The sequence below is a fragment of the Strix uralensis genome, chromosome 9, assembly GCF_047716275.1.
Source record: "Strix uralensis isolate ZFMK-TIS-50842 chromosome 9, bStrUra1, whole genome shotgun sequence".
NCBI classification, from domain to species: domain Eukaryota; kingdom Metazoa; phylum Chordata; class Aves; order Strigiformes; family Strigidae; genus Strix; species Strix uralensis.
In genome coordinates this window covers 28,379,410-28,403,285 of record NC_133980.1, presented here as the reverse complement: position 1 = coordinate 28,403,285, position 23,876 = coordinate 28,379,410, and the positions used below count along the sequence as shown (strand labels likewise).

The 23,876-nt window shown below is 49.5% G+C and overlaps 1 long non-coding RNA gene across 1 annotated transcript in view; it reads right to left on the bottom strand.

Moving 5' to 3' along the window:
* LOC141947149 (uncharacterized) overlaps positions 1-23,876 on the bottom strand; it is a 36,110-nt gene that overhangs the window by 7,070 nt on the left and 5,164 nt on the right. The window contains exon 2 of the long non-coding RNA XR_012630041.1: positions 15,733-15,884. This is a non-coding gene — a long non-coding RNA (uncharacterized LOC141947149). The remainder of the gene's footprint in view (positions 1-15,732; positions 15,885-23,876) is intronic.

The window sequence follows — 23,876 nt, the reverse complement described above, 5'->3', positions numbered from 1 at the left end:
AATTTTTAGAATCACTCACACTCAAAACCAAACTATTTGCTGAAACTTCTTTTTCTTTTTTTAACCATTTCATTGTTCTTCATGTGCAAGGGCATCACCAGAAGCCCCCCAACCAGCCTTCCTCAGTCCTCAGATGCCTGCCTCCACCTTCTCAAGGGGAGACGAGGCTTTCAGCACATGCGGTGTTTTCTGCAGAGCTAAGTATGCGGAGTCCTGACCCAAAGCCACCAGCAAAGCCCTGCTGTGCTGTCCCAAGGGCAGTCCTCACCACAGACAAACCACAACTGGAAAAAAAAAGATGAAGAATGTGAGATGTGCTGGCTTGGAAGCACAAGAGGGGAGATGCTGTGCAGAGACATTTCTCTTTTCATCTAGAAGTGTGCCCTGCACTCAGCTCATAGCGTGCCTACTTGCAGAGCATGCCCAGGCCCCACTGGCAGTGTAAAACACAGGCTTTGCCCCACTTCTGCTGCTCCAGCCCACATGACTGGCAGCCGCAGGCTGCAGCATGCAGGCTAGACTGAACTGGGGGTGCTGGGACAAAAATACATGTTTTTTCCCCATTTGCACTGAATGTTGACATTTTGCCAGAATCCAAACCCCCACAGTTGGTTGTAAATCATCCATCAATCACTATTTTTATAGAAAAACCCCTTTGCTGCCTCTCGCCACCAGCAAGCCAGGCCAACGCATGCCAGAACATGGGGGCAGGCACGATGCTGCTGCCTCAGAGCCAGGCAGCATGTCGGGGCTGACGCATGCCAGCCCTAACTGTACCTACAATTTTACAAACTTCATAAATGTATGTGTAAAATAATCTACTTATTTCTTTAAAAAAAAAAAAATCAACAAGTTGAGAACCACAGTACAACAGACAACCTTAGCTGTGAGCCGTTGATTTTTATATGATATATTATATGCGAATATGCCGATGCAATGAGTGGAACGTACCAATTTGGGTAATTGGTGAGGGCCTGAGAGCATGTATGCACTGCTGATCTGGTTGCCTTAAAATGTATGTATATTTACAGTGCCAGCTTGTTTGCATTTCTGATGATCTGAAACACTGAGAAGGTAATCAGCTCCTCTAGTGCATGCAATCAGCTCTGCAGCGTTCGCCTCTCTGTTGTGGGTGAAGCTGCTAAGACTGTAATTTTAAAGCTGACAAACGCCATTAAACTGTTAAATGGAGCAGGGGAAGGCTGCTGCCGAGACCAAGCACTGTAGCGATGCTCCCTTCAGCCAGGAGGACACCCTGGTGCTGCAGGGAGATGAAGGCGGTGAGAAGCAACACAGGGCCCCAGGGCTGACCAACAGTCATGATGGGACCGCACTAATACTTTGAGGCTGGTATGGATTTAAGCCTGAGCATTGGCTCAACTCTTCTGGCTGGATGTTAGCATTCCCGTTCCCCCACCTAAAATCCACTTGAGTAATCAACTGTAAAGCTAATGACTTGGGCCCCAAATCAGCAAAGTACTTGAGCACATGCTGAAGTCCCATTGAAAGAAATTAGACCTAAGCACACACTTTGCTCTGAGGGGAGGGGGCTTTACGTAAAAAGTAGCAAGAAGGCAGTTCAAAATAGGTGCAATATTCTATGGAAGCAAACCATACCTGCTCAAGTGACCTCCAAGCACCCTGCTCAGCGTTCGCTGGGACCTGTCTGAAGCACAGGGAACATAAAGCCTTAGACCTGGCTTTATTTTGTTGGCAGCCAAACCTGAATAAGCTTCAGAGGATAGCCCCAGGACTCCCAGGCTGCTCCCAGGTCCTGCACGCCCCACAGCCATGCTTCGAGAGCACTGCCTGGGGGTGCCTCCTCCTCACCAGCAGCACTCTCCTGGCTTTTCTGAGGACGAGTGCCCAAGCAGGACGGAGTCTGTACATTCCCCCAGCCGCACCATGGCCACACTCCCCCTCCGATCTTCCCCCTTGCGCCTGCTCGCCAGCGGGTTCACAGAAACTCAGCACTTCAGCCCCTCCCAGCCACCTCCCAGTCACACTCCGGAGTGGTGGGAAGAGCAAAGATCAAGTTTCCCTGTCCACCAGAGAACAGGAATAGCTGTTCTCTGGTGGACAACACCTTGCTCTGGCAGGTTGTGCAGGTAACCACCCAGCGCAGTTGAAATCTAGCTATAACTTGCCTTAAATATGGGATTTTACAGCCCCACAAGGTGTTAATGCATATATATATTGATAACCAACCTGATCAAAGGAGACCTTTTCCCTGGAAGTTTTCCAGCACCTGGATATCTTTTATTATGGTGAATTACTTAGGTCAAAGCCCTAACTTGTGTAAACTGGCACAGCTCTGCTGAAATCAATACCCCTACGCCAGCTCCTGTTATTTGATGAGGTGGCCCAGGATCTCTGTATTGGTTTTACTATCTTCTTCCATCATCTGCTCAGTTCCCATTTCAGGGCCTCTTGCTGAAGTTTGTTTTCATAAAGAAATTCCCAGGGCACTGGTGGCGTCCCCATCCCTGGAGGGGTTTAAGAGTAGGGTCGACATAGCACTGAGGGAGCTGGTGTAGTTGGGAACTGTCAATGTTGGGTTGATGGTTGGACTAGATGATCTTCAAGGTCTTTTCCAACCTAGACGATTCTGTGATTCTGTGAAATTCAACCAGGATGCACATATTCAGGCTAAAACAAAGAGTAAACAGGGCTCAGAGAGAGGAGAAAAGAGGGCAGATGTGCTGAAGCAGGCGGAGCTTTGCTGGAGCCTCTTGGCCCTGAGCCTCAGGCCCAGCCCTCTGCTAGCCACAGAGCAGCTCAGAGACACAGGATAACAGGGAGGCTTTTAGAAGCGATAAGGAGGACTGAGCTGCTTGCACAGGTTGAGCAGAGCTGATCCTGGCTGTATCAGGATGGGGCTGAGCGCATGTGCAGGGGCAGCTCCTGCGCTGCAGCACAATGAGAGGACTTCTGCCTTGCACCATCGCTCTACCCTTTCCTCCACAGATTAAAAAGCAAAATGCAACCCCATCCATTCAGCTAAACCATCCATAATTGCTCTAAGCAAACTGAGAGGCTGAACATCTAGTTAACAATTTTTAAAAGATACTCAATTCTTTTATTTTTCAGCTCGTTTTCATTTTGTTTGCAGAGTCCTGGGGAGAGGGTGAATGCTGCAAGCGAAAGAGTGGACCAGAACAGCTTTACTTGTAAGAGAAGTTCAGCTGCGTTTGCCATCTCGGGGAGAGTTTGCATTCTTTAGGTCTCCCAGGGCTTTGGAGATTACTCCTTGGTTTCCTGGAGATCCCCGGGTTCGACACTTCCCCTTAATCCCTTGTAAAGAGGTGTCCAGCCCACAGACCGAGCATGTGGCCAGCCTGAGACATGGAGAACCAAGAGGCATTCACACTCTCCCACATGCACGCAGAATGGAAAGACATCTGCAAAAACCAGGAAAAACCTTTATTACAATGGCCTCCTGCAGAAAGTCAAAAGCAAAGTCAAAAGTCTTTTGCAGAGGCAACTGCAGCCGGCAGGGTAAAAGAGAAGGCCACGCTCAGCCTCCGCAGTGGGACTGAACCAGTTTACGTGCTAATCCCAGTGTGAGCAACCAGAGCTGGCACCAGCCAGAGCCAGTTGTCTGACTTCAGCATTTGGCAGGGAGGGACAGATGAACAAAAATATGTAGCGCAGGCGCTGGCTGCCCAAAGCCATGGGTTGCTCACTGTCAGCAAACGGAGCCAGACAGAAAAATAAATACAGAGAAGATCTTGAATTTGGAAAGCTATTCCCGTGCCTCTGCAGGCTTCAGTAATACCTCTGCCTTGGCTTTTTAGTGTCTGCAGCATGTTTTATGTTGTGGCCAAGGGCAGGAAGAAAGCTCCCATCCCTCCCCAAGCTCACATGCGTCTGTGCGATGCCTCCAAGCTCAAGGATATTTCAGCATTTGTTATTTCTGGAAAAAAAAAAACATAATCTGGGGCCAGAGCAGAGGAGGAATGAGGGCAAAGAAGGCATTTTGGCAGGCGAGCACTGGAGGATGATGCCGTGAAGGGGTTATATTCTAGGGGACGGTAGTCCGATGCTCCCATGGGATGGCTGGTGCCATCCTCGCTGTCAGCCCAGTACCCAAGTGTCCATCCCTACGGATGCTTTTGGAAACGCCACCTGTACATGTGCAACATCATGACGCTACATGCCACTGTGACAGGGCTGGCACTCAGCTGACAGTACAGAGGGCACCAAGGCAGCACTGGGAGGGAGGGAGGGAGGGAGGAAGGGATGCAAGGCAGAGTGCAGATCTAAATAAGGCCACAGAGGTAAGGGCAGGATCATTTTAAACAGTTAAAGTTTCATTTTAATGGATACCACAAGGGGGAAAACATTTCTGATGGCAAAGGGCAAAGCATGTACTTTCTTTTTCCGGACAACAGCTTTTACAGCCGGCCTCCCTGAGGAAAGGAAGCACTTCTGCATCCATGTCCCCCTCCCTACGCCACAATTTTAGAGCCGGTTGGTTAATTTTAGCCAGGTCAGAGAGGGGGATGTCTCAGGGGACTTCTGCTCCTACACCTTCTAGGAAGTGGAGACAGTCAAGTTGTGGACAGCCCTGCTAATGAACCCTGCGGGGGAGATGCTGCTACCCCAGGACACAAAGTCCACTTGTGCCCTCTGGCTAGTAGCTGCTCAGCACTTGTCCTTTATACTCATATCTATTTCCAGTTCAAGGGAAAACCAAGGAGAAATGACTAAATATTAATCCTCTCCTCTTCCCAGCGATGCACCCAGCAAAGCCTCTCCCCCTTTCCTGCCCGAGGAGAGCCAGGCACTGGGGCAGCACCAAGCCCAGGTACCCTGCTCCCCCCACCGTGGGCACAGCACGCTCTTCTCCTTGGTCAGTATTTCAGTCTGCAGATCAGATGTCTCAATTTCCAGCCAGCTTCCCTATAGCACACAGTTAGCCAGGCAGTATTTTCTCCCCAGTTCAACTTCCCCATTTTTCTGAGAAACATGGCACTACTACTTGCTCAAATACATATAATATCCTTTCAGAAAAAAAAAAAAAATAATACTTCCACTGGTGCAGCTAAATGGCCAAACCCCAGCCAAGCTCATTGACCACACTTCTGATTTGTATTTCAAATTCTACCATTAAGCTTGTCCAGCCTGAACAGCCCAGATCTCCAAGCACCTAGCAGGGGTGTACCCCACCTTCCCCCCCCAAAATCATTATCATTAGCATTTCTGAGACTGAATCAGACAGCTATCTGCTGGAAATAATCAAGACAGAAGCTGGTGGTGCCTTGGCATACCAGACGCCTCATCCAGCCCTAGTTTTATGAGTCTGCGCTTTGCATCAGGGTAAACTCACTGCCACTTAAGCAGATTGGCTCAAGGACAGCTAATTAAATAAAGCCAAGCAAATCAGTCATTGGAAATAACAGCTCTAGTGAGCCTCACATCTTTCTGTCCTTGTGAAGTGATTGTGATCCGGTCCATTTTCTCACATGTTCACTAGGGAAAACATAATGTATCGTTTTCTGCACCACGACCTGACCCCAAACCTTTCCAACCGTTTGCTGGCAAACCATGGTGCTGGGTACATCTGCTCCAAAACCAGCAGGGAGAACTTTCCTCTTTCTAAAAGGGCCTAGTTCAGAGGACAGTTTTCTGTCTCTTCCTGAGGCTGGTGGGAGTCTGATTTCATCCATGGACTCCAGCAACCCGCATGATCAGATCAAGGAAGGTGCATGTACCCAAGGGAAGAGATTCCAGGTGAAACCCCTGCAAATCACTAAGCAGAATCACAGCAGCGATTGCTTCGCAGTTCACTTTTTCCTGGTCTGTTCCGAATCTCATTTGGATTTGGGGCTAGAGGGCTCACAGCTTGGTCTAGCTCCTGCTGCAGTCCCACTGGCTCTCTCCCATGGCATGGGGGAATTAATAATTAAACGTGGGCCAGGTGAGGAGTAGTGGGGCTATAAAGCAGCTGTAATATTTCTCTCTGAAAAGACTGGCAGGGTGGGAGCTGGAAGCTAAGTGGCAATTGATCTTACTTCTGCAGAACAGCCTTTCGAAGTAAATTATTAGGGATGAGCCAGTCACTGCCATTTACATTTCCCATTGTTGATGGCAGACGCCAGGGACAGGAGAAACGGCACAGTCCGCCTAGCAAAATGCTGAGAGCACAAACCACCCCACCAGCAGTATATATGTGAATGGAAGAGTCCCTTCCCAGGCACCCAGCCAGAGGTCTGCCCTGCCACGGTACCTCTCAGAAGTCTTCAGCTAAAACCAGCTCTAAGTCTTTTAACTGCTCCCTCCACCGTGGCAGTGGTTTTATTCCAGCCTAAGTTAGGCAGCCCTGGGGCTGGCTACCAGCATGTTCTGCAACATACCTGCAAGTGCCGGGCTGGCCTCAGATGCCTCCAAGCCACAGAAGCCCTCGCTAATATTAATAAACTGGGTGGCTAAGCCCATCACCCTGGCTTTGGACACCATCCCAGGGTGAGGGTGGGAGTGCTACTACTGGAGCTGATGGCTCCCCAGCCATTCACTCTGGTGTATAGGGAGCTCCTACCTTTCTGTATTTGGACACCAAGTGGAAACTCAGCTAGAAATCACCGTGTTTTAAACCCGATGGATCCGAGCCCAGGCATTGTCCTTCGTGCTTTTAACAGCCCAGCACCTCTCTGGGTGTCTGTGCACAAAGACAGGCAATGTCATCTTCCCGCAGCTCTCTTAACTGCTTATCGATCCCAAAGAGCCTTTGAATGGATTTCTCTGGCTAGCTATCATCCTCCATAGCCTGGGAGATCTTTTCTATATTATAAAGTAGACATCTCAGTTATAGCTTTATTTACTGTGAATGAGCAATTAAGCCATCCCGGTTCAATTTATGGCTAGCACAGATAACTCCTCTTAACACAAGTCAAGGCCAGTTTAACTTTTGGACATTTTCCTCTTGCCAGGTGAGAAAAAAAACAGCTTCATTTGTGCATTTTTTAAGTGTCTAGCTCAAATTCAAACCTCATCTGTGGTCAGTTCGGTACAAGCTGGGAAATTATTCCCCAAAAGTGTGTTTAATAGATTTCCACTGCGCTCATTGCAGTTACAAAGGCAGAGCTCAACTCCTCTGGCTTTGCTGTCTGAAAGTTAAGCTACATCCTGCAGCTAGTATTCAGGATGTCGGTGCTTTCAGTACCCACCAGGATTTAAACGTACAGCTCCATACTCAGGACAGCACGGCAAAGCCATCAGGCTATAAGGCCCATCAGGACAAAAGCACACCCAGCCAAGGCCATGATGCTGCTTCGCTTCACGGATGAGAAAGACACTGTCACGAGAGCAGGGCCACACGGGCAGCTGGCTGGTGATGGCAGGGACCCAGCCAAAGGGCCAGCCAGCCTCGGCGGAGGGGCTGGAGGCCCGGACACCCCTCCCAGCCCCTTTCTGGCACACTCCAGGGGTGCACCGTGACAGTCAGCATCCCAGCACACAAAGCCTCTTGCGGGGCTGAGCCTTAGCTGCTATTCCAACAGTTTTTGATGCATAATGTGTGTATTTTATGGCTTTACAGAAAATCACCTAGATTGATACAGATCTGCACTTTATTAATTTTTCCACCTACCAGCAGCGAATTAATCCAGTTGGAGACTGATCTAACTTCTCAATAATGCCCAGATTTTCCACATTGTCAAATTCATTTCTCATTACCCATTAGGGCAGGTGGAGTTTCGGTAGCCAGTGGATCACCTCACTGGCACTGCGTAATGTTCCTTCCAGGCAGCTGAGCTGACGAGACCCCACTGAGAATACGCCCTGCTGATGGCTGTCCTCTCTGGATGAGAGTCTGTGGTATTTCAAGAAAATCTCTTTTTAACTGACTTTATGTCTTGGCAGGACAGCGCATTAATATTGGGGAGAGCAGGGGGAAGCACTACCCTTTCTGACTTAAGTGCTGCTACACAGCACCGGTTTTTAAAACATTGTAGGAGTTGCTGCCTTTGCTCTCAGAGCTGGTTTGTAGGGTCCGAAACAAGCTTAGTTTTGCATTTCTTCAGCTGAGCTCTTCTGCATTTGGACTGGCAGCACATGCTGACATGCCCAGCGTACTGGGATGCAGCCTGCCTTCACCTGCCACCTGGGAGCCATGCACACAGGAGCCCCTGCTAAAGAGCTGTTGCACCCCGCCAACTCTCTCCTCCTGCTGATTTGTTGGACACCCAGTTTCTGTTCTAGGCCTCATTTGTCCCCTGGTGTGAGATGCTTCCCTGGCTGATGACCTGGAGACCATTTCTGATGGCGCTACAAGAACGATACCAGCACCCACTCAGCTACTCGCATGTGGACCACCACCCGGCACTGATCAGAGCCACGCTGCAACCCAGGGGGAGCAACAACTATCACAAGATGCTGCTTTTTCTTTATTATACTCTTAGAAAGGTTCTAAATAATAAATAAATAAATAAATAAATAAATAAATATATCGACAACAATAGCCTGGTTATTTTTGAGCTAATCCTTGCAAACAGAGATGGGCTACATTCTGCGCGCCAGCCCTGCTAAACTGGTGTTGCCACCCATCTCTGTTGCCTGGTTGAAATGAGATTAATTTGTTTTTTAATCCTATCAGTGTTCCTGGAGCAGCAATTCCAGGGTGTTTGCGTGGAGCACCCTGGTGATAACCCAAGAGTGCTTTAAAGGCAGCCACAGCCTCCATCAGTAAACACCTCCTCCCTGCACAATCGCAGGTGCCACCACCCAGCAAACCTGCTTTCTCTTTTGCTTTCCATTCCTGCACCCTCCCGGGCCAGCCGTGAAGGAGAAGGTAACCTGCCCCAGCTTGTTTCCCCGATGCTTCTCTGTGCTCTATGGCACCTGCACGCATTGGTATTTCCTGATGCATTCACAAATGTGCTTTCAGTCAAAAAAAAAAAACCTCAGCCTGTACCTTTGTACCATTCCCAGCTAGGTAAAGGGACCGTCTCCTTTGCAAGCTTGCGTAAATGGTACTGCCACTGTGACTCGAGCTCACGGGTACAAAGATCAGCCCCGGCAGGAGTACATACTTCATCTCATTTCCTCCTTTTGCCATAACTCATCCCATCTACTCTAAGGAAAGTGAAGCTGTGACCTGTTCCACGGAGTCTCAGAAGCCCAAAGGTCTCGCTCGCATCCTCGCCCTGCATGGGAAACATCCGAAGCTTCTGCATTGCCTGGGCAAGGAGGTAAATAACAAACCCTGCAGGCTCCTCCTGTGAGGGACAGATGCCGTCTTAGCAGCCACTGGTTTTTAGAAAATATTGCAGTACACATCATTCTGCGAGCACCATCAGCTCCTCGGAGAGGCGAGATGGGAGCACTGGGATGGGAGGTGTGCTGGTGTAGACTGGGAGCACTGGGACAGTCACTGCAATCCCTAGGTGGTACAGTAGACTTAGATGCTTATTCGGCTCTTTTCTCTCAGACATAATGAAAACAAGAGAAAAAAAAAAAAAAAAGACCTATGCCCCTTATATTTTTTCCCCTTCTAGCACTTCGGACGATGTCTGAATGTTAATTTAGCAACTTCCAGGCAGGACAGTAGCCTTATTTTATTGTATGGTGACAAATTAATTCAGGAGAAAAAAAAACCATTCAGCATCTGAAATATAGTATTATTTCCTGCAGCATTAATTGGTGGCATCAGTACTGTGTAATTTGTTACTGGTGGCATATTTCTGTACGGCTTCATTTCCTTAAAAGCATGGGAATTAATTAGGTGTTTGTGGCAGTAAGGGACTGGCAGGCACCAAGCATAACGTGGGCAATCACCAGAGAGGCTTCCTGGCCACACGTATGCATTAAAGGTTAGTAAACCACTGGTGTAAATACCACAACTCCCCTGACTTGTGGGGATTAATTTACTCAGAGGCAGATGTGTTTATAGCAGCTGAGCACCTGCCCCTCTATATTTAAGCGCAGAACAAGAATTCACCTCATCTAAGTAATATACGGCAACGTTTAATCATTGGTATTTGTTTCTAAGTAACTGAGTTACTGAGGATGCCTTTTCCCAACCAGCTGACGTCCTCGGTAATTTCTGCTGAAAAGGGAGTCAGTCGGGCAGCATCCAGACCTGTGATGTCATTGGCCCTGTGATGTCACTGGCCCCGTGAATCACAGCCCTTCTGCTGACACTGTAATTGCATTTCACTTCCTTTTCTTTTATACGCTGAGTCCCTCCAGGTGGGAAAACAGAGCAAGCAGCCCTGGTGAAGACCTGCCGAGGGGAGAACGTGCTGCCAGGGGGTTGTGCCCCCGGCGCCCCGTAAGCATCACATGCAGTTGCTGGGGAGAAGCGTCACCTCCACACTCAGCGCCAGGGTGATGGAGCAGCCAGAGGCTCCAGGGCTGGCTGGTGCATGCCAGAGCCATTCCCAGGAAGGGGAGAGATGTGAGAGGGCTTGAGAAGGGCCAGAGATTTATGGCAGGGGACACCCACACCCATCCCTGGTGCCTGTTTCAGCCCCATGGTTCTGCGTCGCAGGCAGCCACGGCATGGCATCAGCATCCTCCCCACGCAGGATGCCCGGAGCACGCTGCGCACTAGAGAGCCATGGCTTTCTGAGGACTGGGTTGAGCTGTATCGGTGCTATGAGATCACAGAATCACAGAATCATCTAGGTTGAAAAACACCTTGAAGATCATCCAGTCCAACCATGAACCTCACACTGACAGTTCTCAACTCCACCAGATCCCTCAGCGCTGGGTCAACCCGACTCTTCAACCCCTCCAGGGATGGGGACTCCCCCCCTGCCCTGGGCAGCCCATTCCAACGCCCAACAACCCCTTCTGCAAAGAAATCCTTCCTAAGAGCCAGTCTGACCCTGCCCTGGCGCAGCTTGAGGCCATTCCCTCTTGTCCTATCGCTTGTTACTTGCTTCAAGAGACTCATCCCCATCTCCCTGCAACCTCCCTTCAGGGAGTTGTAGAGGGAGATGAGGTCTCCTCTCAGCCTCCTCTTCTCCAGAGATGGATGAGGCCAGGGAGGGAGGATAAGGTGCTCCACGTGAAGCTTCATGCTTCACAACTCAAACAACATTGCAGGGCTGTAAACAAAATAAGAACTGCAAAAAATTGCAATGATGGAGCGTGCTAACCCCTACACGTACACACACACACACACACACACACACGTCTGTATGAAACGACGTAAAGGCAGAAGGCTCCCACCAGCCACCAGAGGTGCCGCTCCGTTGGCAGGCTGCCTGCCCTGGCTTCGCGGTGCAGGGCCAGGAGGCCATGCTGATGGGCACAGCCAGCCCTGCCGTGACCCCAACTGCTGCACCCCGTGCTGGGTGCCCAGCGCCCAGCTGCATTTTAGGCTCCCCTGCGTGTGCCAGCACTGCAGCAGAATTAACACTGCTGGTTTGTTAGTCTAATTCGGAAATACTCTTGGGCCTTTTACTGGAAAAACAAAAATTATGTTTCCGTGAGCCAACATCCTGCAGAATTACAGTATCTTGGGTCTTTATTGTAAAGCACGGTCAATACTACTTGATAAGGTCAGAGTTAAAACAGACAACAGCTCTGATATCACCAGTACAATGAGTTACGATGTTTCTTGATGACCCTGTACCCATCTTTTATCATTTCAAGCAGCGCAATATGTGATAGAACCAGGGCAGGAATTTTGCTGGAAGCTCGCGAGCCTCTGCAGTGTGAGAGCATTGCTGGCGATAGTAGCCCAAAGCACAGCTTGAGCACCAACAATTTCAACTCCTTTTTGACTTCTTGCTAGCAACACATGGCCAACAAATCTTATAAATCAAAATATATTGTCTCCAGGGGTCCTCTGATCTACCACTAGCACTAAAATGAGTTACCCTAAGAAAACCTTCCCATGTTTTACAGCAGCTCAGAATTTATTCTAAAATTCTATATTTTATTAATATGCATTATATATTTATATAAACTTGACCTTTTAAGAGCTGCCCTGTGCACCTGTTGAGCGTTACATATAAACCGAATATGAAATATTTCAACCAACAGCTTCAAGATGATGTGTGGGTAAAATTCAGGGCTGGGGAAAGGAGAAAAGAGGCAGGCTCAGAAAAGCAAGTACTAAAGAGAAATGTGCCTCTAACCTCAGCTCTGCAGCAGGTTCACGAGATGCTACACCCCCAGACCTCGATCCTCACGCCCCAAGATGCAGACAGGAGCTCAGATGACCTCTTTAAGGTGTGCTGAGATCCCTGAGGAGGAAAACTGGAGGTGCAATGGTGACTTTAGCTGCCAAAATCTTAACAAATGAAACACTTTTTGGGCTGGTCAGCAAATAGCAGAAATGTTATAGGAATTAGGAAAAAATTCTCCAGTTTCCCACTTTCTCATGGGCCTTGTATACAAGATCTTTCCTACAGGTAACTTGATAACTCTGTCATCAAACCTCCACTAAAGCAGATCAGAAACAACTTCAGTCTTCAAGTCGTAGCTGATAACTAGTGGCAGTGAATTTCCCAACACAGGGCTTGCGGTATTAACATTTAAAAAATCACGAGACCCTCAAATATCCTGACGCTAAGTCTCATGACCTTTAAGTCAACTAGATTCAGGTTTCTTTTTCTTTGACTCTTGCTGCACTTTTGGGATGCAAATAAAAGACCTTCTTAGGTTTAGGGAACATTGCAGGGAGCCACCATCACCCATTTCCTCCCTCATTTACATTTCTGGTCCCCTAAATTCAGTTATCGTGAGGGACGATTTATTTTTAAATAGTTCTTTTAAATGTTGACACATTTTGATAATCCTTGTTTTTAAGCCAATTCACAAAAGATTTTAAAGCTCAGTTGAAATTAAGCTCCCTTTGAAGCTCAGTCTGACCCAAACCAGCATTAAGCAGGTCCTGAAGTTTGTCCAAGCTGGCTCACAAAGAAAATCTCTTTCTGCCGAGCTAGGAGTGGCTTTATGCATTTTACAAGTTACAAGGAAAGGAGAGGACTAACATTCAAAGACAGAATATTAGAAAATTCTCTAATACTGAGGTCCCAAAGCACAGCCCCATGCTGCACCATGCCCCTGGGTGCACAATACCCAAGCAGTCCTTATTCAATCCTTTTGCCACGTTTCTGCCTTTGATAACACATTCCCCTGAACAATCAAAACCAAGTTCAGAGAAAGCCTTGCATCAGACTGCATTAATTCTGTTGGCTGAAATCAAAATGTAGAGTCAGGTGTTTGACAGCTGCTCTATAGCACTGAGTGAAAGCTCTTTCCTGCTTTTCTTCTGCATTGCCAAGGTGTATATTTTAGATAAAAGTCGTATTTCCGACCGAGGCACTCGCTGCTGCTCCTGTAAGCGAGAGGGCAGGGTCTGCTCCTGCTCTCCCCCATCATTCTCACCATCACAACATCCTGGCCCTTGGCTTTACCTGCTGCCATGAGCAGGCACAGACCCCTGACATCCCCTTCTCTGGATTGCAAATGGTCACAGAAAACCATCAAGTCCTGCTGTCCACGTTCGGCAACCCCAACATTCTGCCTCGCTGGCCACTACCCCGCAAGCCTCTCGGCTGCTGCACATCGCACCAAAGCTGGATGGAGCCGAAGGCGCGGGGACGCTGGAAGCCAGCACAGCGTGTCCCAGCACAGCCTGGTGACACTAAACCATCTCAGCTGGCTCACTCTATTTGTACGTCCAGATAAATATACATAAGACAGAGCTGAAAAGACAGAGTCAGCTCCTCTCTGAAGTCCTTCAGCTCCTGTTACCACCAGATCCCCAGTGCTCTGCGGCACGCACGCTCTTTATAGCAGCCGTCAGCCTGGCACAGCACAGAGCAGATGGTCATAACGACTTGGCCCGGGGCCACTGTCAGCCCCCGGCTCCTTGCCTCACATGATGTTCACCGTGCCACCTGGGCCTCCTGTGCACCTGCGGGGCTGGGCAGGACACCACTCAATCAGGGGCAAAGCCGGAGCAGTTGCTGGCGTGGCAGGGGTTAAAATTGAACGGTCCCAAAAATCACTGGCTTGTGGTGCCCCGGCACCTCCATCTGCCATGGATGATACTGTCCTGCTCTGTGAGCAATGGACTGGGGTAGGTGTGGGCAGAAGTCGGCAGGGAGAGACGCCCCAAGCACGGCTGATCAGCAGAGGGATGGCAGGACCTCAGGCAAATCCTCAAAAGTCTTGTTATCACCCAGTAATTACCTACTCTTGCTGACCATCACTGACACAGCTTTGCCCTGCAGCCACGGCTGCTCAGAGGTCCCAGGAAGCATCCGCTGCTGCCATTTGCCCCTAAGACAAGGGCACAAGGGGTAGAAAATGGCAGAGTGGGGCATGTGGCCACGGCTGCAGGAGGAGCAGGGAGAGAGGTAGTGACAGCAGGGACAGAAAGCACGTCCCACACCCGGCTGGCCTCCCCTGAAGGGGTAAGGAGCCATCAGGGAGCCTGGGCACAGCCAAAACCCATCATCTCCATGGAGCTGGGGACATGAGCTGGAGACCCAGGTCTTGCAGGCTGGTTGCAGGGAGCCTTAAGCAGGAGAGAAGCTATGTGCAGAGATCAGCTACGTGCATCGCTTGGGTGTTTCCACCACAAATTTGAGGGTTTGCACCATCACCAGTAAACTGGGTGGTTTTTTGCCAAGAGCAAAAAATTTCCTCTGTGGCACAAGAGCCCCCATGGTACCAGCACAGCAGGGGCTTGGCGATGCATTGGTTAGGGAGTTATTGCAGCATTAATGCAGCCGTGAGCACGTGAGAGCCTGAGCAGCTCTCCTCCAAAGCTCGCTCGGAGGAGCCCCGCACAGCGAGCGGCCAGGTTGCGCACGTCCATAAAGAGGAGAGGCAGCAGCGCTCCAACTTCCTGGCACTCAGGGAATCTTCCTGGATCATGTTACGTTCATGTGTCCTTGGCTCATCTCTGTACAGTTGAAAAACACTGTAAGGGGAGCCAGTTAATTGAGACAGTTGGTCTCACGGAGCAAAACCCAGGGAAACAGTTCCTTCCCGTTATGTTTAATTGGAGACCTGTTGCTTTAACCAAACCAGGCTGTTTGCACAGCTCTGCTTTCTGGAGATGCTCTTCATTTTGCATGAGACTGCTGGTCAGGATCAGGGTCAGGATCAGAGAGGCCGTGCTGCCTGCCGAAGCTTCGCGTTGCTCCCAGGCCGCTCTACAACATGGCCCCGAGGAGTGGCCACTTCCCCACCATTTTGGCTCATCAGATTAACCAGAATCAGGGAAGGTATTAGCGGTGATCGTACGAGGAGCGGCTGAGGGAACTGGGGTTGTTTAGTCTGGAGAAGAGGAGGCTGAGGGGAGACCTCATGGCCCTCTACAACTCCCTGAAAGGAGGGTGCAGAGAGGGGGGGATGAGTCTCTTTAACCAAGGAACCAGCGCCAGGACAAGAGGGAATGGCCTCAAGCTGCGCCAGGGCAGGGTCAGACTGGCTCTTAGGAAGGATTTCTTTGCAGAAGGGGTTGTTGGGCGTTGGAATGGGCTGCCCAGGGCAGGGGGGGAGTCCCCATCCCTGGAGGGGTTGAAGAGTCGGGTTGACCCAGCGCTGAGGGATCTGGTGGAGTTGAGAACTGTCAGTGTGAGGTTCATGGTTGGACTGGAGGAGTTTCAAGGTGTTTTCCAACCCAGATGATTCTGTGTGTGATTCTGTGTGACTCCAGGCTCTACTGGCGCAAACTGTTCACCAGCAGATGAGCCTCAGACACCAAGTGCACTGTGCACAGCCCTCACGTGCAACGCCCCGGAGCCCTCACCTTACCTTTTCTATGGATGTTTATTTAAGGAATACTTCTAGAGCAATGAAGATGCTTTGCCTCTTCAGTAAAGTGTTTTCCCTCGTTGAACGGTCCCTGTTTCCTTGGCTCTGTGGAGGTTGTCACAGGGGTTGGGTCTTCTTTTACTTGAATAACCCTAAAGCAGACAGGGACACAAATTAGGAGAGCAAGACATGCCCTCAGTCCAAAGGTCCAGGCTCCTGACACCACTCCGACCGCGGGGCAGGGAGAAGGCAGAAGATGCTGCCACGTGCATGTCACCAATGGCTCCTCCTTGAGATAAGCTGTGTGAAGCAAGCAAACCACAGATTTGATAGACAACTACTCACTTCCAGGTGGGCAGCTCAGTCACTGAAGAACCATGAACTGATGGTCACGTTATCCTTGCAGGCTCTGCTGGTGCTGTGGAAGCGAAGATGAAGGCAAGGCCAATGACCTCAGTAAGTCAGTTGTGGGACCAGCACTAGCAGTAGATTAGGTGGCACTGGTATTTAAAAACACAACCCGAAGTATAGCACGCTGGGGTTCATGGAGGACACTGCCTTACCTCTTCCACTCTTCCACTCTCTGGGGGTCTTGGGAAAAATAAAATAGCTTTCTCTAATCTTACTGAACAGGAGAGATAAACTCCAAGCAATGTTGTATCAGGATGTGACACGCAAATTACCAATGCCACCACCCCAGTTTCCTAATTTCCAGGGAACTAATAAATAGCATGAATGATTAAAAGAAGTATTTGATTTGGAAACAATGCTATGGGTCCACAAAGCTTTGCTACTTGTGCTCCAGTAGAGTGTTGCAGCTCACTTCTGAATTTGTTCTTCTTTTACCTCTCTAGAAGTATGTCAATATTTTACACGATGTAACAAAATATTTCTGGAAAGAAAGAAAAAGATAAAAAGACTACTCTTGCTGGCAATGAAGTGACTGATACTCCTCCCCACACAGTTTGGCTGCACTGAACCTAAGCACATCTACTCTTGCCTTTAATCCTAATATGTGTGCTTGGCTGGATTAGCAGGGAAGGGAGGGTGGCTGGTAGTCACCAGCTCATCTTCAGAAGAACCAAATTACAGGCTTTGCTGAGCACAGTGGTTGTTTCAGCACTGTGGTAAACCTGGGGCTTCTCTGGGTAATCTGAAGGAGCTGGCAGGAGAGAGAAGGCAAAGCAGAGCGTCGTTCCTGGGGTAACGGTCCATGCATGTTTCTCCTCCCCTGAAGCTCAGGCTTAGCGGGAGCCCACAGGAATTGGACCTGTCAGGTTTCCAATAGGAAAGCTGAATGATCATCACTGTCCTTGCAACTGTCTCAATGACACGAATAATGTGCCACAGAGCTAAGGGGGACAACAGTAAATCTCCAGCTAAGAACAATGATAATGAAAGTACAGAAGTGAAAATTCATTACTTGAGTCTGCTCAGGAGCTATCCTGAGGGACCCCCTTAGGATTTCTGGGTTGCTTTAACCCTTTGGGGCTCCAACACTCACACTGATGTGCTGTGCCACTGACTGTGCTTTCCTCCCTTTTTTCCCCCGATTTCTTTATCAAAACAACTTTCTCCTTCTCTGTTCACAAAGCGCTGTGAAGAAGTCTCTGAACAAGTGCTCACCAGACCTGCAGCGTTGTGTCATTCAGCGCTCAGCTTCCTGAAACTATGCAAGCAGAACGAAAAGCATAATGTGATTTTTGGTCAGCTGCTCGAGGAAAGAGTCTAATAACATTTTCTCCTGTTTCCAACAGCTCATGTGGAGGTGCAAGCAGTGACTGGACAAGACAGACAGCCCAGCTCCACAGGTGAGTTCGTTCCCTCCTGAGTGTAGAAGTCTTTCCTGACTACTTTTTGGTCTCCTGGAGCAGAAGGGATTTATTTCAGCACTGCCAATGTTGCTTAGGATGCCCTGGCATCCTGCCAGGTCTCTGAAAAGTTAGAGATGCCCATCAGGCATCTCCATGGCAACCCCAGGATGCTCATTCCAGCCGGACGCAGTGTCTGTGTCAGAGCAGCAGGCTGTCAGGTTCATCTTCTACTGCCTTTTGGAAGGGCAACAGGAACCAAGAGGGTATCTGGTTCCTCTCGATGTACTACCAGGCTACTGGGAAAGCAGCATGCTAGCACACCTTGGGGCTTTGGCCTGGGGAACCAGACAACCAGCACTTCCAGGCTGGTAGCAAAATACCTGGCAAAGCGTGAAGGTTTGGCCAGTGCAAAAATGGTGTTTTGGACTTCTCCCACAGGCAGGGTGAGTGCCAGCGAGCACAGGCAGCCCGTGCCTGGCTGCTGTTGCATGCTACAGCGAGTACCCCAGCTATCCCCTGCAGCGGGGCGGCAGGGGAAGAAGACACCGCTCCAGGCTGTCGTGTTGGCATTTTGGGTGGGAATGGCAGTAATGCAGTCAGCCTGAGAGAGGCTGTGGCCCCCAAGGAAGGCAGGAGGAGAATGCCATCAGTGCCAGCTTGATAGAGCAAACCTGTGCATCTGCCTACTGGCCCATGAACAGCATTGCTGCCCACAGTGTAAGGCAAGGAAGGGGCAGCTCCAGGCAGCACTTACCTTCCGGTCCTTGGTCAAAAAAAGTGAGTTTGCATGTGGAAGAAATAGTCCTGCCTCCCTTTGGACACGTTCTTCCTGCCAGCTAGCTTCCCATGTCGTCAGGAACATAACTGACCTCCTTTGTGTCACTCCTCGTCCTGGGAACACATGGAGTCAGCAGCATTCCTGGTTCAAGGACCCCTGTGTAGCAAAACCAGGACTGATTCACCCTGAATTAAGTTTATCCATCTCTATTGGCATCATCAACACCTCATTCCATCCTGACAAGCACCAGATCCTTCATTCAAGGGCACCATCAGGTTTTGGTAGATGTAGTTCAAAGCGGTACCCACTGAAACACCAGGGTTACTCCCCCAAACAGAGGTCTCACAGCAAATTCAAACTGTTCAGCCCTCATTACTGACACTGTAGTATGTCCCACCAGCAGCAAATATGCATAGATCATCTCAAAGACAAGAGACAGTTTCCTCAATAGCTTCTCTAAATCATCGGCACACTTGCTCCTGTGGCCACTGTTGTGTCACCAGTTCATCCAATAGCTCAGGTGTCCATGACCACCATGTAGAGTATCCAGCTCCTTCCACAGCATCCTGGTTAAGAATAAACAACCCCCGTGAGAACTATTTCATGACCTTGCCTCCAAATGACCATTCAGGTCCTTTAACTCTAGCTCCAGGTAAACACAACCAGGGAGCATGCCCACCTGCAGACAAAGTTCCCAAGGAACAACCACCCCACTCTTATGGTGTCTCAGGAAGGAAGGTTTGAGGGTTTAGTCCCCTCAGGGTCATTGTCACTTCAGAAGAGTTGATTACTACCACATCTGCTTTCCTTCAAACACTGCTACTCATACTGAGCTGCACGTATTTTTTCCAAAGTTGCTTTCCATTTACATTTGTCATTGTATTAAAAACTACCAGGTTGACTGGGAAAAGGAGATAACTCATTTGCCTACTAGGTCATTAAGAAGAAGGGCTTTGCTCATCACTGCAGCAGAGAGTTGTTGATAAAATGCAAAAGACGTTGCTTGGTCTAGCAAAGTACCTTCTGCATCTCCCAGGAAGTGGCATGATGCTTATTTAATTAGAAGGGGCAAGGCTCCCTCCTGAATAAACCAGAAATAACTTTCCAGAGAAAAAAATAAACCTGCCTGGGTATTCTGGAGGACTCTCAGAAAGAACAGCTATACGGTCTCCATCAGACTTGCACAGTACAAGAGCCAGAATTTCAGAGAAGGGGTATGTGGAGAAAGCCAGCCTGCTCAGGGGGAAGACATCCCCTTCATATTTAATACTGGTATGAGTAGATAGATCATGTTTTCCACACACCCCCCCCTCATTTCTTCACCTATGTCTCTTAAAACATTTGCGACCGTACTACCCATCTCAGACGCATTTTGCATCGTACATTAACAGAGCTTGTCTGAGGGCAATTTTATGTTAAGTGGTTAACAATAAAGCACATCGCCCAAGGACATGGCTAATGCATAATTCAGGTTACCGGGACAACTTCACAAATGATCCCTAAACCCTCTACAGGGTATCCAAAGGCTAATACAGACTGTCCCTGGAAAAGCTGAGCGAGCCATCTTGAGAGCTGGTCTTGTGGTGATTGGGAGAGGACAGAACCTCTCCCAGCCACCAGTGGAATTCCGCCAGGAGAGCTCACTGGCCTCCCAGTGAGGCCAGGGGGAGGGTGCCCGTCACACTTGCCCTCACTGCTTTCAAAGGATGAGTTATTTAAAGATTATAAAAGGATTAATGCCTTAATGACCACACAGAGCCTGGCCAGAACCACTCTCCTTGTCTAGAAAGGCCAGCAACAAAACATAAGCCAAGCAGCACACTGAAGGTCAACAGATCCATGCCTGGACAGACAAGGCAGCACAGCTCTCCAGCCCTGGCAACCTTTGGTGGGGAATGTCCTGCCAACAGCCCCCTCCCTGCCTCTGGCAGCCCTGAGTTCTGGGGACAGGGGCAGCCCTGCCTTCGGCTGCTGGTGCTGCAGGCAGAGTGGCATCCAGCTGCCGCCACGCGAGGGAAGGAGGAGCACCCTGCAAAGCCACCCAAAGGGGCTGAGGACACAAGGCCACTCCTGCAGGTCTCTGTCACAGGGCATCAACGTTGATATTTTTCATTTTTAAGAAATCTTAGCAAAACATCCGCTGAACCTTCAGTTGCTGAAAGCTTGATCTTCAAGGAACATCACGGCAATGCCAGTTTTCACTGAAAAAAAGGGAAAGTAACAGAAACCTGCAGAATTATTTGCAGTCCTCTCTCTGAGCACCGAGATGTGACACTCATATTCTCTGAGCCACAGCTCCACTCCTCATCCAGCCCCATACTCATCGCATGGCTGCTCCCAGCATCTCTGTGCAGGCAGCCAGGGCAAGGGTGTCTGGTGCAATGAGTGTTGTGCCGTACCACCAGCCGGGGGATGACCAGGCTCAGCTTTCGTGGACCAGCAATCCCATCCAAGATGCATCACCTCCTGCCAGAGGCTCTCCCACCTGGGGACAGCTATTTCCCCAAGGCAAATAGACTCCAGCGAGGAGGCAGGTAGACTCCAGCTTCAAAGCATCGCCCCTGATGTGTCTCTTCCTGGGGGTCATGGTATTTGATTCAGTTCAGCACCAACCTCATTGTCTCCCTGTAATCTAAATACGTCCTGACCTCTCCTCGCAGGACTATCCCAGCCCTCAATTAGCTTCCCAGTTGTGTGGATACCAGGAAACTGAATACACGGGTTTATAGTTCAGTGGAAAGTTCTGCTGCCGTCTTAAATCATAAAGCACAGCTGCTGACACCGCAGAAGCTGCAAAATGAACAGAGCATCTGAGCAATCTGTGGTTTGGAAGCCACTGGGAGGAGAATAAGCACAGCGTCTTGCAGCTCTGTTGGAGGGAGGAAGAAAGGACAGGCAGGCCAAAAGAGTAGATTAAAACTCATCAGAGTGCAATTGTAACGCGTTATACAACATGAACGTGCCCTGGCGCTCCAAAGTTAACTTGCAATTGAGAGAGAAAATGGCAGCTGAGATTCAATGTCTACAAATGCAAAGTAATGCCTGGAGGAAAAAAAAAAAATAAATTCCAAATATATACGCACACGCACACAATAATGGACTCTAAATGAGCTATTCTGATTCGGGAGACAGATCTTGGGAGTCTTTGGGGATAGCTCTGTGAAAATACCCACTCGGTGGCAGGCGAACAAAGCAAAGCTAATGCTGGGGCAGGACTTTAACAGGAAGGGCATGGAGAACAAGACAGAAATTATTGGTATGCCTGCCTGCGGAGCAGCATGTCCAGCCCTGGTTCCCCATCTCAAAAGGGGTACGGTAGAGCTTAAAAGGGCACAGAGGAGCAGCAATGGGGAACAACTCCTGCACAAAGGCTCCACAGCTTGGAGGTGACTGCTGCTAATGCCTTCATGGGCGGCACAGGTGGGAGGAAAAAGGACATTATTTGTTGTAACACAGGAACCAGCAAGTATCAAATGAAAGGCAAAAGTTTTAAAGCAATGAGTATTAGCCAATTACCAAAGGTGTCATCAAAGCCATGTTAGTTCCAAACTAAATTAAAGGGGCTGGGATTCATCTTCAGATGACATTGGCGTTGCCTCCACTGGAGTTACATGGCCAGGCTTCCCCTCTAGACAGTGGAGAAGACCCCACACCACCAGCGTGTAAACCATCTCCCCCGGGTTAGACAGCTCGAGCGGGTCAGAAGAACGTGCCCCATGTCTCTGCACCGAGGAGAAGGGCAGCCCTAGCACTTTTTCCAGGTGCAGGCATCTACAATGATCTTGGAAAAACATCTGGGCACCCTCAGCCATGTCCCTAGCAGGACCGAGGTCTCCAGCAGGCAGGGCATCTTCCCACCACACCTTCTGCCGGAGCCTTTACAGACCGCAGCAAAGGCAAAACACCTGCAGAAGAGTTAAAACGCTTTCTTGGGGAACGCAGCCTGCAATTTTCCTTTCTACCCAATGGGATTCAAATAACCTAATTCTTGCTCTACATTTGTACCATCTCTCTCTCCCCCAGATCACCCCTGGAGAAATGACAGCCATGTGGTAAATACATGTAATCATGCCACTCTGATAGCTTCTCTTGTTCTCTGGACATTAATTCATCTCCCTGGGACTTCAGTGAACATTTTAAATCCTGCAGCAAATTCCAAGAGCTGCCTTTATTTTAAAATCAACACAGCAATAAAAGACTTTCTCCTTTCCCTCCTCAAAATGTAAATTTTTTTTAGCTTCAAGAATATCCTGGCACACAGACAGATGTTGCTGGTCATGACCTTATCTCAGGCCAATGACAGGCTTCCTGTGCATGAGAAATCACATGGCTGTATAAACCTCCCAAACAAGGAGAGCTTGCTGCTGCAGGGGGAGGGAGCAGCACCCACCTCGAGCAAAACCTTTGCCTTCATGCTCATGGCACTGTCATAAAAAAACCGATCAGAAACCTCCCCTTTTCTCTCTCAAGGTACGCTTTTGTTGGGAAAATGTAGAAGAAAAGAAAATGCAAAGAAGTCCTCCAAAAACAGCTACCTTCTCCCTGATATTGTTATTTCTGGGAGAGCAGAAACTTCCTGCAGATGCTTTCATGGTGCTGGAAACACATTTTGGCTGAAGGCAGCTGAGGCTGTCAGAGGAAAGACAGCGGAGCCCTGCTCAGCCTGCAGTACTGTTGCCTGCGGGCAGCTGGGCCAGGAGCAGCCAGCACACCAGTAAGAGAAATAAAACAAGACTCTACTAATTTTTACAGCATGCCAGGAAGGAAAACGCCAGCAGTGACCAAAACAGCAACCACCACGTGCTCGGCTCCAGAGGCTCCAGCTCAGAGCTGCCAGGGAAGAAATGCATCAGCTTAACATCAGCTGGTGTCACCACAACATTCATTTGGGTGTCTGCACCGAGTTCCGCTCATGTTCTCAGTGTGTCTTGCGTTGCACCACTGAAACCTTCTTTTACCAATGTCCCCAGTCAGATTTTTTTTTTTCCTTCTTGTTGTCACTGAGCCATCACCTTCCTGGAGCTGGAGAGGAACGAGGTTAAGAGCAGATCTGGAGGAGGAACAAGCTGCTTTGCTGGAGGATCGAGGCCAGGACACACAGGGAAATCTCTGTGGATGGGAGGCAGCAGCAGAAGGAAGTGGATCGCTGGGAAGATGCATTGGCCAGAGCAGGGTTTGGTGCAGGACCTGGGCAACACCAGAATTAGGATTTAGCCATGCCAATGAGGAGTTCAGGAGATCAGTGTCCCCACCCAGGAAGATGAGGGAGAAGGGACCCGCAGGAACAAGGGCTGTCCCTCGGACAAGCAGCTGGGGCAATGGAGAGGAAAGGGTGCTCCTCGCTGGGTGGCACGGGCAGGAGCAGGCAGGAGTGGCAGGGCTCAGTGACAGGTGAGAGGGGAGTGCTAAAGGCCAACAGGCAGATGGCAAAACTGTGATTAGAAAGTCACTCCAGCCATAAATCTCAGGGACCTGAACCGGAGACGGGCAAGCCCCAGATGGCTTGGAAAGTCTGCCTGGCAGAGCCCAGCGTGTCTCAGTGTGCATCTGTC